Source organism: Nomascus leucogenys, chromosome 2, assembly GCF_006542625.1.
Source record: "Nomascus leucogenys isolate Asia chromosome 2, Asia_NLE_v1, whole genome shotgun sequence".
Taxonomy (NCBI): Eukaryota; Metazoa; Chordata; class Mammalia; order Primates; family Hylobatidae; genus Nomascus; species Nomascus leucogenys.
This window is the reverse complement of record NC_044382.1, coordinates 139,187,534-139,199,598: the sequence shown is the minus strand read 5'-3', so window position 1 is coordinate 139,199,598 and position 12,065 is coordinate 139,187,534.

The following is a 12,065-nucleotide window of genomic DNA, read 5'->3' as shown; positions in this document are numbered from 1 at the left end:
GTTGAAAATGAATTCACTCTAGGTGCATGGACTTCTTTCTGTGTTCTCTATTCTGTTCCATTGGTCTTTGTCTGTTTTTATGCCGGTACCATGTTCTTTTGGTTACTATACCTCCATAGTATAATTTGAAGTCAGGTAATGTGATTCCTCCAGTTTTGTTCTTTTTGCTTAGGATAGCTTTGGGTATGTTGGATCTTTTGTGGTTCCATATAAATTTTAGGATTTTTTTTCTATTTCTGTGAAGAATGTCATTGGTATTTTAATAAAGACAAAATTGATGAACCTTGGGAACAAACATGCCAAGTGAAATAAGCCAGTCACTGAAAGACAAATATTGTATGATTCCACATATATATGGATACATCAGAACATATATATGAATTTATGAGGTACTTAGAGTAGTCAAATTCATAGATAAAGTAGAATGGTGGTTACCAGGGATAGGGGGAAATGGGGAGTTATTTAATTAGGTATAGTTTTGCAAGATGAAAATGTTCAGCAACAATGTGAATGTGGTTGTACAACATGTGAAAGTACTTAACACTACTGATATCGTACTCTTAAAAATGGTTAAGACTTTTGGGCTTGGTGGCTCACACTTGTAATCCTAGTACTTTGGAAGGCCAAGGTGGGTGAATCACTTGAGGCCAAGAGTTCAAGACCAGCCTGGGCAACATGGTGAAATCTTGTCTCTACTGAAAATACAAAACTTGGCTGGGTATGGTGGCATGCACCTGTAGTCCCAGCTACTCAGGAGGCTGAGGTACGAGGATTACTTGAACATGGGAGGCAGAGGTTGCAGTGAGCCGAGATCACGCTACTGTGCTCTAGCCTGGATGACAGAGGGAGAATCTGTCTCAAAAAAAAAAAAAGACAGACCAGGCATGATGGCTTATGCCTATAATCCCAGCACTTTGGGAGGCTGAGGCAGGAGAATTGCTTGAGCCCAGGAGTTGAAGACCCGCCTGGCAACAGAGCAAGACTCCTGTCTCTACAAATAAAAACTTTTTAAAATTAACTGAGCATGGTGACGGGCACCTGTAGTCCCAGCTATTTGGGTGGCTGAAGTGGGAGAATCGCTTGAGGCCTGGAGTCAGAGGCTGCAGTAAGCTATCATCCCACCACTGCATGCCAGCCAGGGCAACAGAGTCTCAAAAAGGAAAAAAAAATGGTTAACATGGTAAATTTTATGTTGTGTATGTTTTACTGCAGTTAAAAAAATAAAGATCTCCTGGTGCTTTGGCTTTAGCTCAAAAAGGCTTTGGATCTCTGTAAAATTCATGTTAGTATGTAACTTGATTCACAATGATGCAGAATCAATTAGACTTCTGTATTTTTTAGTTTATCCCTTTTGATCATTGTGGCACCTCTTCGTCTGTTTTATACATTGCTGCATGAGTTATTTTCTTTCTTCTCTATCAGTCTATCCACAAGATCTCTGAAGAGATCAGGTGTCCAAGCTTTGGCCCAGCAAACACATTCTAGAAACTTCTTGCCAAAGAAGCAGCCATTCTCAGCTCAGGTAAGGTTGTTCAAAGCCAACAGCAGGTGGGAAAATAGAAGGGAAACATTATGGAAATCAAGTGTACATTAAGAATTGCCTTAGAGTAGACTTGGACACACGACTGAAAAATGAAAATCAGACTCAATTGCCCGATGTACTTTTCTCTTTTCACATTTACATGTGTACTTGGGATAAACAGTAATTGAGACCACCTGTGCCCAACACGCTATGCCAGCAGAAATTGTTGCCTTTAGTGAGATCTTGTTAAAAAGCAGGTGTGTGAGAGCCTGACCATAATAAGAATTGGAGACCCTAAAAGAGACCATGTTAAAAGCTCAGATTTTTCAGCAACTACTTAAGACCTCAGGACTGGGCTGTGTTTGTTCCTCAGGCAGCAGGAATTCTGCATGGCTCTATAAACCATAACACACGGGGTCTTTGTTTGCTTGAGGGCGCTAAGATGATGCCTGGTGTTTTATACAGAGCATACTTGCTGTGCATCGCATATAGCAGGGACTTAATAGTGGATGAGCAGATCATGAATGGCTTGAGAAAAGCCATTTGATGTTGTCAACTGAAACCTCAGACACAAATCTTGACGTAGCATCGCATGTGGAAAACACCATGTGACATGGACATTGGACTTTCCTAGCCTGCCAGGCGCTAAGGAAGAGGACAACCCAGTGCAGCCAAGCCAGGAAGTCAATGAGAGGCAAACACAGCGTGGTCTAGGGTTAAACAAACCTCTTAGTGATCTCCTTGACTCAGAATCTAGAATGCAGGGCAGTGCTTTGTCCTTCCTTACATTGGCACACTCGTCTTTCTGCTTGGCAGTTTGTGAACTGAGTAGAGAGTTTTCTCTCTTGTCCCCCAGTCACCTCTTGCAGTTCTCAGACATAATGAATAATCTGCGGGCAGGCAGGCACTTCAGTCTAGCTGAAGGCTGCTCTTGTGAAAGTTCCTCAGGCCCTTGGTGTTTCATAAAATGGGGGATTTGTAAGGACTAGTGAAAGAGAAAATCAGCAACAGAGGCTTCTGATGAAACAGGTGGTAAAAATGCTCACATAATTACCATCTCCATTTTCCTGCTTAAGAAAAAGACACAAAGTAGAACTTCCAGAATAGGTTCAATTATCAGTTTATTCAGTAGACTTTTTTTTTTTTTTTTTTTTTTTTAGACGGAGTCTTGCACTGTTACCCAGGCTGGAGTGCAGTGGCACAATCCTGGCTCACTGCAAACTCTGCCTCCCGGGTTCAAGCGATTCTCCTGCCTCAGCCGCCTGACCAGCTGGGACTATAGGCACCCGCCACCGTGCCCGGCTGATTTTTGTATTTTTAGTAGAGACGAGGTTTCACCATGTTGGCCAGGATGGTCTTGATCTCCTGACCTTGTGATCCACCCGCCTCAGCCTCCCAAAGTGCTGGGATTACAGGTGTGGGCCACCACACCTGGCCATTAGACTTTTATTGGTTCCAGATTTCTACTTTACAGCCCCAGCCTAACAAGGGAGGAGGGAGGGGAGCTCAGCAAGTTCTGGCACAGGAGGAGCTGAGTAAACGCAAGTCCTGTGATGGGCATGGCCTTTGCTTATGTGATTTCATTCTCACAACCATCCTAGAAAAGAGCTTTTACTCTCCCAGTTTCATAGATTATGGAACAGATGGTTGAAGAGGATACATATCTTGCTCAAAGCCAAAGAGCTAATAACTGGGTATTCCCTGGAACACCCAAGGGTCAGGATGCAACACCTCCAGGGCACTTGAGCTCTCCTTTCTGCTCTCCACTTGTCATTTCAGCTGTCTGTCGGCCTCATCCTTCCCCATTGCCAACAGGTTTTCTTCACGTGCTGGGCTATAGTTATGTGGAGTGTCTGAGGTCATACAGGAACTGACCCCGCTCTACAAGCTGGAAATTCCAGGGAAGGCCTCACCCTAGCCTGCCCTCATGTACACACCTGTGGGGAGGAGAGACCTGGTTACTGTGACTTGCAGGCCCACCAGAACCCCGCAGATTGGGGAAGCAATAGTTGCCCAAAGACATAGATTTGGGGAATTGTTAGAAGACAGGGAAACACAGGAACTCTTATAGGACAGAATGGCGAACTGGGGTTAAGTCTGGTTAAGTTACCTCCTGCCAGTGCTTATCTCTGTTGTCTCGAAGGGGACAGCCATTTACATAGGTCTCAGAGAGGCAGATGCAGAAAAGAGGAGTCTAAGCTACTCTGCTAGACTTACAGGGACCGTCTTCCTGGCTGTCACCTGGCTGGAGGGGAAATGCCTGCAGCCTCAAATCTTTTGCTCATCAGGAGCCCAGACCCAACACTATGTTCTGTGACCTGGAAACGGGAGGATGTTGTATTATTTAAACCAAATAGTGTAGGCTGGACAGGGTTCAGAATGAAAGGCTTCCAACATTTTTTAATTTGAAAATAAGTACTAAAAATAGGCAGTTACCAAATGCCAGTAACAATCTAGCAGTAGTACCTACCCCAAGGTCCAGGCCACAGCAGACACCTTGTGGGCTTTGGGGAGGTCCAAGGCCAGAAAGCACATTCAGTGTCTGCTCCAAGCAGTGAGTGAGTCTACTCAGGCCCAGGCAAGACCACAACTCTACCTTCCCTGTCCTGTGCTTCCTGGAACAGAAAGAGCTCTTTGGCCTCATCTGGTCTATTTCTTTGATCCTCAAGGAAGCCATGAGCTCAAATAGAATTTAAATGCAAATTGTCTATTTTTGGTAATGATAGAAAAATAACTACTTTTAAAGCTTGTTAGCTCTTTAGCATGTTGTAGCTCTAGGGTTTCAGAGAAATGAAGAACTCGACAAGCAGGAGTTCAAGCACAAGGTCAAGTTTCTCCTTACATTTGGCACTTGTACAATCTCAGTGCTGACTAGCAACTTTATCTCTAGTGTCCTAGGAGATTTTAAGGATTACATACACATGAGAGATCATTTGGCGTTTGGGTTTATTCAATGTGTGTAAATGTCTCAAACGTGTTTCCCTCATGGGAGTTGCAACCCTCCATCACTGCCCACTGGTTTTCACCTCCCTCTCTGGCTACAAGCCACCACACACAGTACATGTGTTAGTCTTTCTTGTTTTTTTGGGCTTGGGAGTTTTTTTGGCATTAAAATAAATTGTGGTAAAATGCAGATAACAAAATGTCCTTGTCTTAACCATTTTTAAGTATACAGTTCAGTAGCATTAAGGACATTCACGTTTTGCAACCAAACTCCAAAACATTTTTACCTTGCAAAACTGAAACTCTATACCCATTAAACAACTCCACAATCCCCACTGCCCCTCTCCCTTGGCAACCATCATTCTACTTTCTGTGTCTGTGAATATGACTAATTTAAATACCTCATATAAGTGGAATCATATTTGTCTCTTTGTGACTTATTTCACTTGAAATATTGTTCTCAAGGTTTATCCATGTTGTAGCATGTGTCAAAATTTCCTTTCTTTTTAAGGCTGAATATTTTATTGTATGTATGAACCACATTTTGTTTATCCATTTATCTGTCAAGGACACTTGGGCTGCTTCCACTTCTTAGTTATTTGAGAATAATGCTGCTGTGAACATGGGTGTACAGATATCTCTTTGAGACCCTGTGCTCGATTATTTTGGTTATATACCCAGAAGTGAGATTGCTGAATCATATGGTAGTACTATTTTTAATTCTTTGAGGAAACTCCTTATTGTTTTCCATAGCAGTTGCATTATTTTGGATTCCCACCAATAGTGCACAAGGGTTCCAATTCCTCCACACCTCAACACCAGTTATAATTTTGTTTGCATAGTAACCATCCTTATGGGTGTAAGGTGGTATCTCATGATTTTGATTTGCATTTTCCTAATAATTAATGATGTTGAGCCTCTTTTCATGTGCTTATTTGCCAACTATATATCTTCAAAGAAATGTCTATTCAAGTCCTTTGCCCATTTTTAAATCAGATTGTTTTTTGTTGTTGACTTGTAGGAATTCTTTATGTATTCTGGATATTAACTCCTCATCAGATATATGATTTGCAAATATATTTTCACATTCCATAGGTTGCCTTTTCACTCTATTGTGTTCTTTGATGCACATAAGTTTTAAATTTTGAGATAGTCCAACTTGTGTATTTTTACTTTAGTTTCCAGTGTTTTCGGTATCATATCCAAGAAATCATTGCTAAATCCAGTGTCAAGAAATTGTTCCCTCTGTGTTGTCTTCTAGGAGTTCTATAGTTTTCGGTCTAATATTTAGGTCTTTAACCCATTTTAATTTTTACATATGGTATAAGATAAAGATTAGACTTCATTCTTTTACACGTGGATATCTAATCCCAGCACCATTTGTTGGGGTAAAGAAACAAAACTGTCTTTTCTCCATGGAGTGGTCCTTGCACCCTTGACAAACATTATTTGACCACACATGGGAGGATTTATATCTGGACTCTCTATTCTGTGTATTAGTTTATATGTTTGTCTTTATGCCAGTACCACACTGTTTTGATTACTGTAGATTTGTAATAAGTTTTAAAATTAGAAAGGATGAAACTTACAATCTTTTTTCTTCCAACATTCTTCTTTATCAAGATTGTTTTCACTCTTCAGGGTCCCTTGAGATTCCATATGCATTTTAGGATGGGTTGGTTTTTTCCTGCAAAAAATGCCATTAAGATTTTTTAAATATTTTTTATTTTTGTTTGTAGAGATGGGATCTCGCTTTGTTGCTGAGGCTGGTCTCAAACTGCTGGCCTCATGCGATCCTCCCACCTTGGCCTCCCAAAATTCTGAGATTACAGGCATGAGCTGCCACACCCAGCCACCATTAGGATTTTGATAGCAATTGCATTAAGTCTGTAGATTGCTTTGTGTAGTATCAACAGTTTAACAACAGTACGTCTTCTGATCCAAGAACACAGTATGTCTTTTCATGTACTGATGTCATCTTTAGTTTCTTTCAGTAACATTCTGTTAGTTTTCAGTATACATGTCTTTTGCCTCCTTGGTTAAATGTACTCCTAGGTATTTTTTTTTTTTAATTTCTGACGCTAATGCAAACAATTGTTTTCTTAATTTCCTTTTTAGGTTTTTTGTTGTTATAACACAACTAATTTTTTGCCTGTTGATTTTTATACCTTACAACCTTGCTGTATTTGTTTATTAGTTCTAACAGGCTTTTGGTGTTGTCAGAACTAATGGAATAATTAGGATTTTTCCACATATAAGATTATGTTGCCTGTGAAGAGAGATCATTTTATAACTTCTTTTCTAGTCTGGATGCCTTTTATTTCTTTTTCTTGCCTAATTGCTCTGGGTAAGACTTGCAGTATTTTGTTCAGTAGAACTCATGAAAGTAGACAACCATGTCTTGTTCCTGATCATAGAGGAAAAGCTCACAGTCTTTCACCATTGAGTATGATGTCTGCTGTGGGCTTTTCATATATGGCATTTATTATGTTGAGGTAATTTTCTTCTCCTAGTTCGTTGAGAGTTTTTATTGTGAAAGGGTGTTGAACTTTGTCAGATTTTTTTTTTTTTTTGCGTCACTTGAAATGATTATGCGGGTTTTTCTTCCATTCTGCAAATGGTGATATCTTTATATTGAATGATTTTCCTATATTGAACCATTCTTGTATTCCAGGAATAAATCCCACTTGGTCATGGTGTATAATCCTTCTAATGTGCTGTTGAAATCGATTTACTAGCATTTTGTTGAGGATTTTGCATTGCATTTTACTTGCTTCTTTCAAGATTTCTTCTTTGTCTTTGCTTTTTGATTATAATGTTTCTCAGTGTAGGTCTCCTACTTGTTAATTGAGCCTCTCATATTTATATTTCCATTTCATTCCTCAAAGCTGGGAAATTTACAGACATTATATTTTTCTCATAAGGTCTTTTCCCCTTTCTTCTGTTTGAGACCCTTTTAATGTATATATTGGTTGGCTTGATAGTGTCCCTTAAGTCCCTTAGAAGCTGTTCACTTTTCTTCATTCTTTTTGTACCTGATTCAGCACCTTCAAATGTCATGTCTTCAAGTTTGCTGATTCCTTATGCTTTATCGAGTCTTCTAGAGAATTTTTCAATTCAACAGTTGCATTTTTCAGCTCCAGAATCTGGCTTTTAAAAAAATTTCTCAGCCGGGCATGGTGGCTCACGGCTGTAATCCCAGCACTTTGGGAGGCTGAGGTGGGGATCATGAGGTCAAGAGATTGAGACCATCCTGGCCAACATGGTAAGACCCCATCTCTACTAAAAATACAAAAAAAAAAAAAATTAGCTGGGCACGGTGGCACGTGACTGTAGTCCCAGCTACTCGGGAGGCTGAGGCAGGAGAATTGCTTGAACCCAGGAGGTGGAGGTTGCAGTGAGCTGATATACTACCACTGCACTCCAGCCTGGGTGACAGAAACTCCGTCTCAAAAAAAAAAAAAATTATCTGTTGATATTCTCATTTTGTTCATAAATTGTTTTCCTAATTTGGTTAAGTTGTGTTCTATTTTAGCTTACTGAGCATATTTAAGATACTTGTGGTGTTTTTGTTTTGTTTTGAGACAGAGTCTCATTCTGTCACCCAGGCCGGAGTGCAGTGGCGCAATCTTGGCTTACTGCAACCTCTGCCTCCCAGGTTCAAGCAATTCTTGTGCCTCAGTCTCCTGAGTAGCTGGGACTACAGTCACGTGCCACCATGCCCAACTAATTTTTGTATTTTTTAGTAGAGACAGGGTTTCCCCACGTTGGCCAGGCTGGCCTTGAACTCCTAGCCTCAAGTGATACACCAGCCTTGGCCTCCCAAAGTGCTGGGATTACAGGCGTGAGCCACCACATCCAGCCCAACAGTTGTTTACATACTTTGTCAAGTAAGTCAGAGGTCTGTGTTCTTTAGGATTGATTTCTGGAGATTGATTTTGTACCTTTGAATAGACCGTTTCATTGTTTCTGTGTATACCTTGTGATCCCTTTTTGAGATGTGGTTATTTGAAGAAACAGCCACCTCTCCCAGCTGGCTTTGTGCAGGGGAATACCTTCACTAATCAGCCTAGCTTAAAGGCTCAGGGTCTTCTCAAGTCTTTTCTGGGGCTGTGTCTTCCCTGGGACCATGTGTGTGTGTTATTTTTGTATTACTTATGTTTATTTGTGTTGTACTTAGGTGTCCCTTGCATTCCTCTTCCTGTCATCTATTGCCCCAAAGCACCCGTAGATCTGGGAGCTGCCTGCTATTCTAGTGCACCAGAGCACTCCCCCTAGGCTTTGCAGCCCCTAACCATGTGTCCAAGGTATGTCACTGTTTGTATCAGTACTCTGAGTCAGGAAAGACAGAAACTAGTCCCTTAAGCAGCCCTCAGGCAAGCTAGAAAGTTACAAGCAAGCTCCACCTTTTTTCTTTAGTCCCAAGGGAGAAACTGGGACTGAGGCAGTTTCCTTTGACAATACCATGCTGCACCAGGGAAGAGGTGGAATAAAAGTGACCAAAATTTCATGAAATTTCCTATAACTTTGAGTGTGACTTGTTCTTGTTTAGACATTCACTTGGTTGCCGCAGCTTCTTAGCTGGTTTCTAGAGTTTTTACAAGATATTTTGGTCTGAATATTGTCTATACAGTGTTTCCCTGGGGCTTCCTAATCTGCCATCTTGCAGAACGTCACCCCTCTAATCTCTCTTCTTTAAAATATATTGTTATTTTGTTTTATATTACTGAATAAAATTAGTAGGATAAAGAGAATTAAATCCAAATAGTATAGTATGGCATGAAATTAAAAATAAAAGTCTCCTTATCCACTTTCCAAACCCCATTCCCACTTCCTAAGGATAACCACTCGTAGCCATTTGTCTTTTGAAGTCTTCTGAGGGTTACTTCCTTTAAATAACATAAGCATACCTTCATTTCTTGATTCAACAACTTTGAATTGTGCAAATGATTTTATACACCAAAAGATGAGGCTTGTAACAGAATCCTTGTCCTCCTCCTTCCAGTTTTTATTGTATTTTTACATCTAAATATCTCATCTGTTAGAACTTCAAATGATAATTTTAAACATACATGTATAGAGAGTTCATGAGTTCTGAATATGTATATAAAGGAGATTGACACTTATATTCCCCTCCATTCCTTTAACCCTACACCATCTTCTGAATTTTGTTTTGTAAAATTTACATTTTGTTCTGTGACTATAGTATTTTATGCTTTCACTTAAAAGGTGTTTAAGTATATTTATAATGCACCGTACAAACAAGATATGTGATGAGCGCTAAATGAAATGCAATGTTTGTCTCTAAAGTCATCCCTCTCAGATGACATTTCCTTTCTAAATTTTACAGAACATATTTACTGAGTGCCTCCTACATGGCCCATCCTGTTCTAGGCACTTGGAGTACACTCATTAATTGCTCAAAATCATATCTTTGGACCTGTTTTTGGTTTAAACAAACATATCTAGAATTGTCTTTCCTTTTTGTTTGTTGATGGTAAAATGTGTGACAGTTTGGATATTTGTCCCCACCCAAATCTCATGTTGAATTGTAATCCCCAGTGATGGAGGTGGGGCTTGGTGGGAGGTGTTTGGGTCATGGGGGCGGATCCCTCATGGCTTGGTGCTGTCTTTGCAATAATGAGTTCTTGTGAGATCTGGTCATTTAAAAGTGTGTGGCACCCAACCAGGTGCGGTGGCTCATGCCTGTAATCCCCGCACTTTGGGAGGCCTAGGCAGGTGGATCACCTGAGGTCAGGAGTTGGAGACCAGCCTGGCCAACATGGTGAAACCCCATCTCTACTAAAAATACAAAAGTTAGCGAGATGTGGCGGCACGTGCCTATAGTTCCAGCTACTCAGGTGCTGAGACAGGAGAATCGTTTGAACTCAGGAAGCTGAGGTTGCAGTGAGCTGAGATCGTGCCACTGCACTCCAGCCTGGGCAACAGAGCAAGACTCCATCTCAAAATTAAAAACAGTGTGTGGCACCTCACCCACTACTCTCTCTCTTGCTCATGCTCTGGCCATGTGATGCCCCAGAAGCTGAACAGGTGCTAGCACCATGCTTCCTGTAAAGCCTGCAGAATCGTGAGGCAATTAAACCTCTTTTCTTTATAAATCACCCAGCCTTGGGTATTTCTTTATAGCAATGCAAGAAGGCCTAACACAATGTGTTAACTATATTACTAACATCGCAGCTTCAATGTCACTGTCTCAGCATGGTGATATTTTAAACTACAATTCCTCTCCTACATCCCCAGTTATTTATCCAGAGCACTTACCATTTTCTAATCTGTTACCTAATTCACTTATTTATTTGGCTTAATGTCTTTCTGCATCCCCCTACTAGAACAAAAACTCTTGGAGGCTTAAGAAATTTGTTCACTGCTGTATCCTCAGTGTCTAAATATTACCTGGGCACATAATGCTCAATAAAAATGTTGTGAATGCATGTTATCTTCCTGCTATTGAATGGTATCCATTTAATCATGCTTCTTGTAAACAGTTGTTCTAAAAATCTGTCATTGTTTGTTCTAATTTGGATAGAATGCCTTCTAGGTTGGCTTCAGACCTAGAAATCCTGAGATTTAATTTTATTACTACATTTGTTCTCTATTCTCACAGAGTGTTTTCAGTATGAGTGTGTGGAAAGTAAAGCCATTCATTGCTAGTGTAATCATCTTTATTCTGCCATCTTATTTCATTGAGAGTATGGCTGTAGAGAGAATTCTAAGTTCAAAATAATGTCTTCTCCAAAGTCTGAGGGAAGTGCCCCCATTATATTCCAGACCACAGTATTGCTGTTGAGAAATCTGGTAATCTTCAAAAGTTGAAGGAATAATCAGAGAAATAATATTTCCCAGAGCTGAATATATGAGTCTTCAGAACAAAAGGTCCTTGAGGGCTGTGAAGTGAGAAAGTATAAATGTAAAAACAAATCTTTTTGAAATTGCAGGAGACTTTTTTTTTTAATCTTTTTCCTCTGAAGAGCATTTTCCTTGCTTTCTTTTTGTAAAACTCCCATTAATCACAGATCGGACTGCCTGACCCTCTACTGTGTCGTGTCCTTCACAGTAGAATGAGTATTTCCTAGATTCTTTTGTTGTTGTCATTGAGACAGAGTGTCGCTGTGTCGTCCAGGCTGAAGTGTAGTAGCGCAGTCTTGGCTCACTGCAACCTCTGCCTCCTGGGTTCAAGCGATTCTCCTGCCTCAGCCTCCTGAGTACCTGGGATTACAGATGTGCACCACCATGCCTGGCTAATTTTTGTATTTTTAGTAGAGATGGGGTTTCACCAATGTTGGCCAGGCTGGTCTCGAACTCCTGACCTTGTGATTCACCCACCTCGGCCTCCCAAAGTGCTGGGATGACAGGCGTGAACCACTGTGTCCAGCCCTCAGATTCTTTTTTTAAAAGAGACAGGGTCTTGCTATGTTGCCCAGGATGGACCCAAGTCCTGGGCTCAAGTGATCCATCTGCCTCACCCTCCAAAATAGCTGGGACTACAGACATGCGTCACCATGCCCAGCTGATACTTTTCTAAAATGTCTATCTGATCATACTATAGTTTCCTATAGGAATATCAGATTGAAAAAAGGGA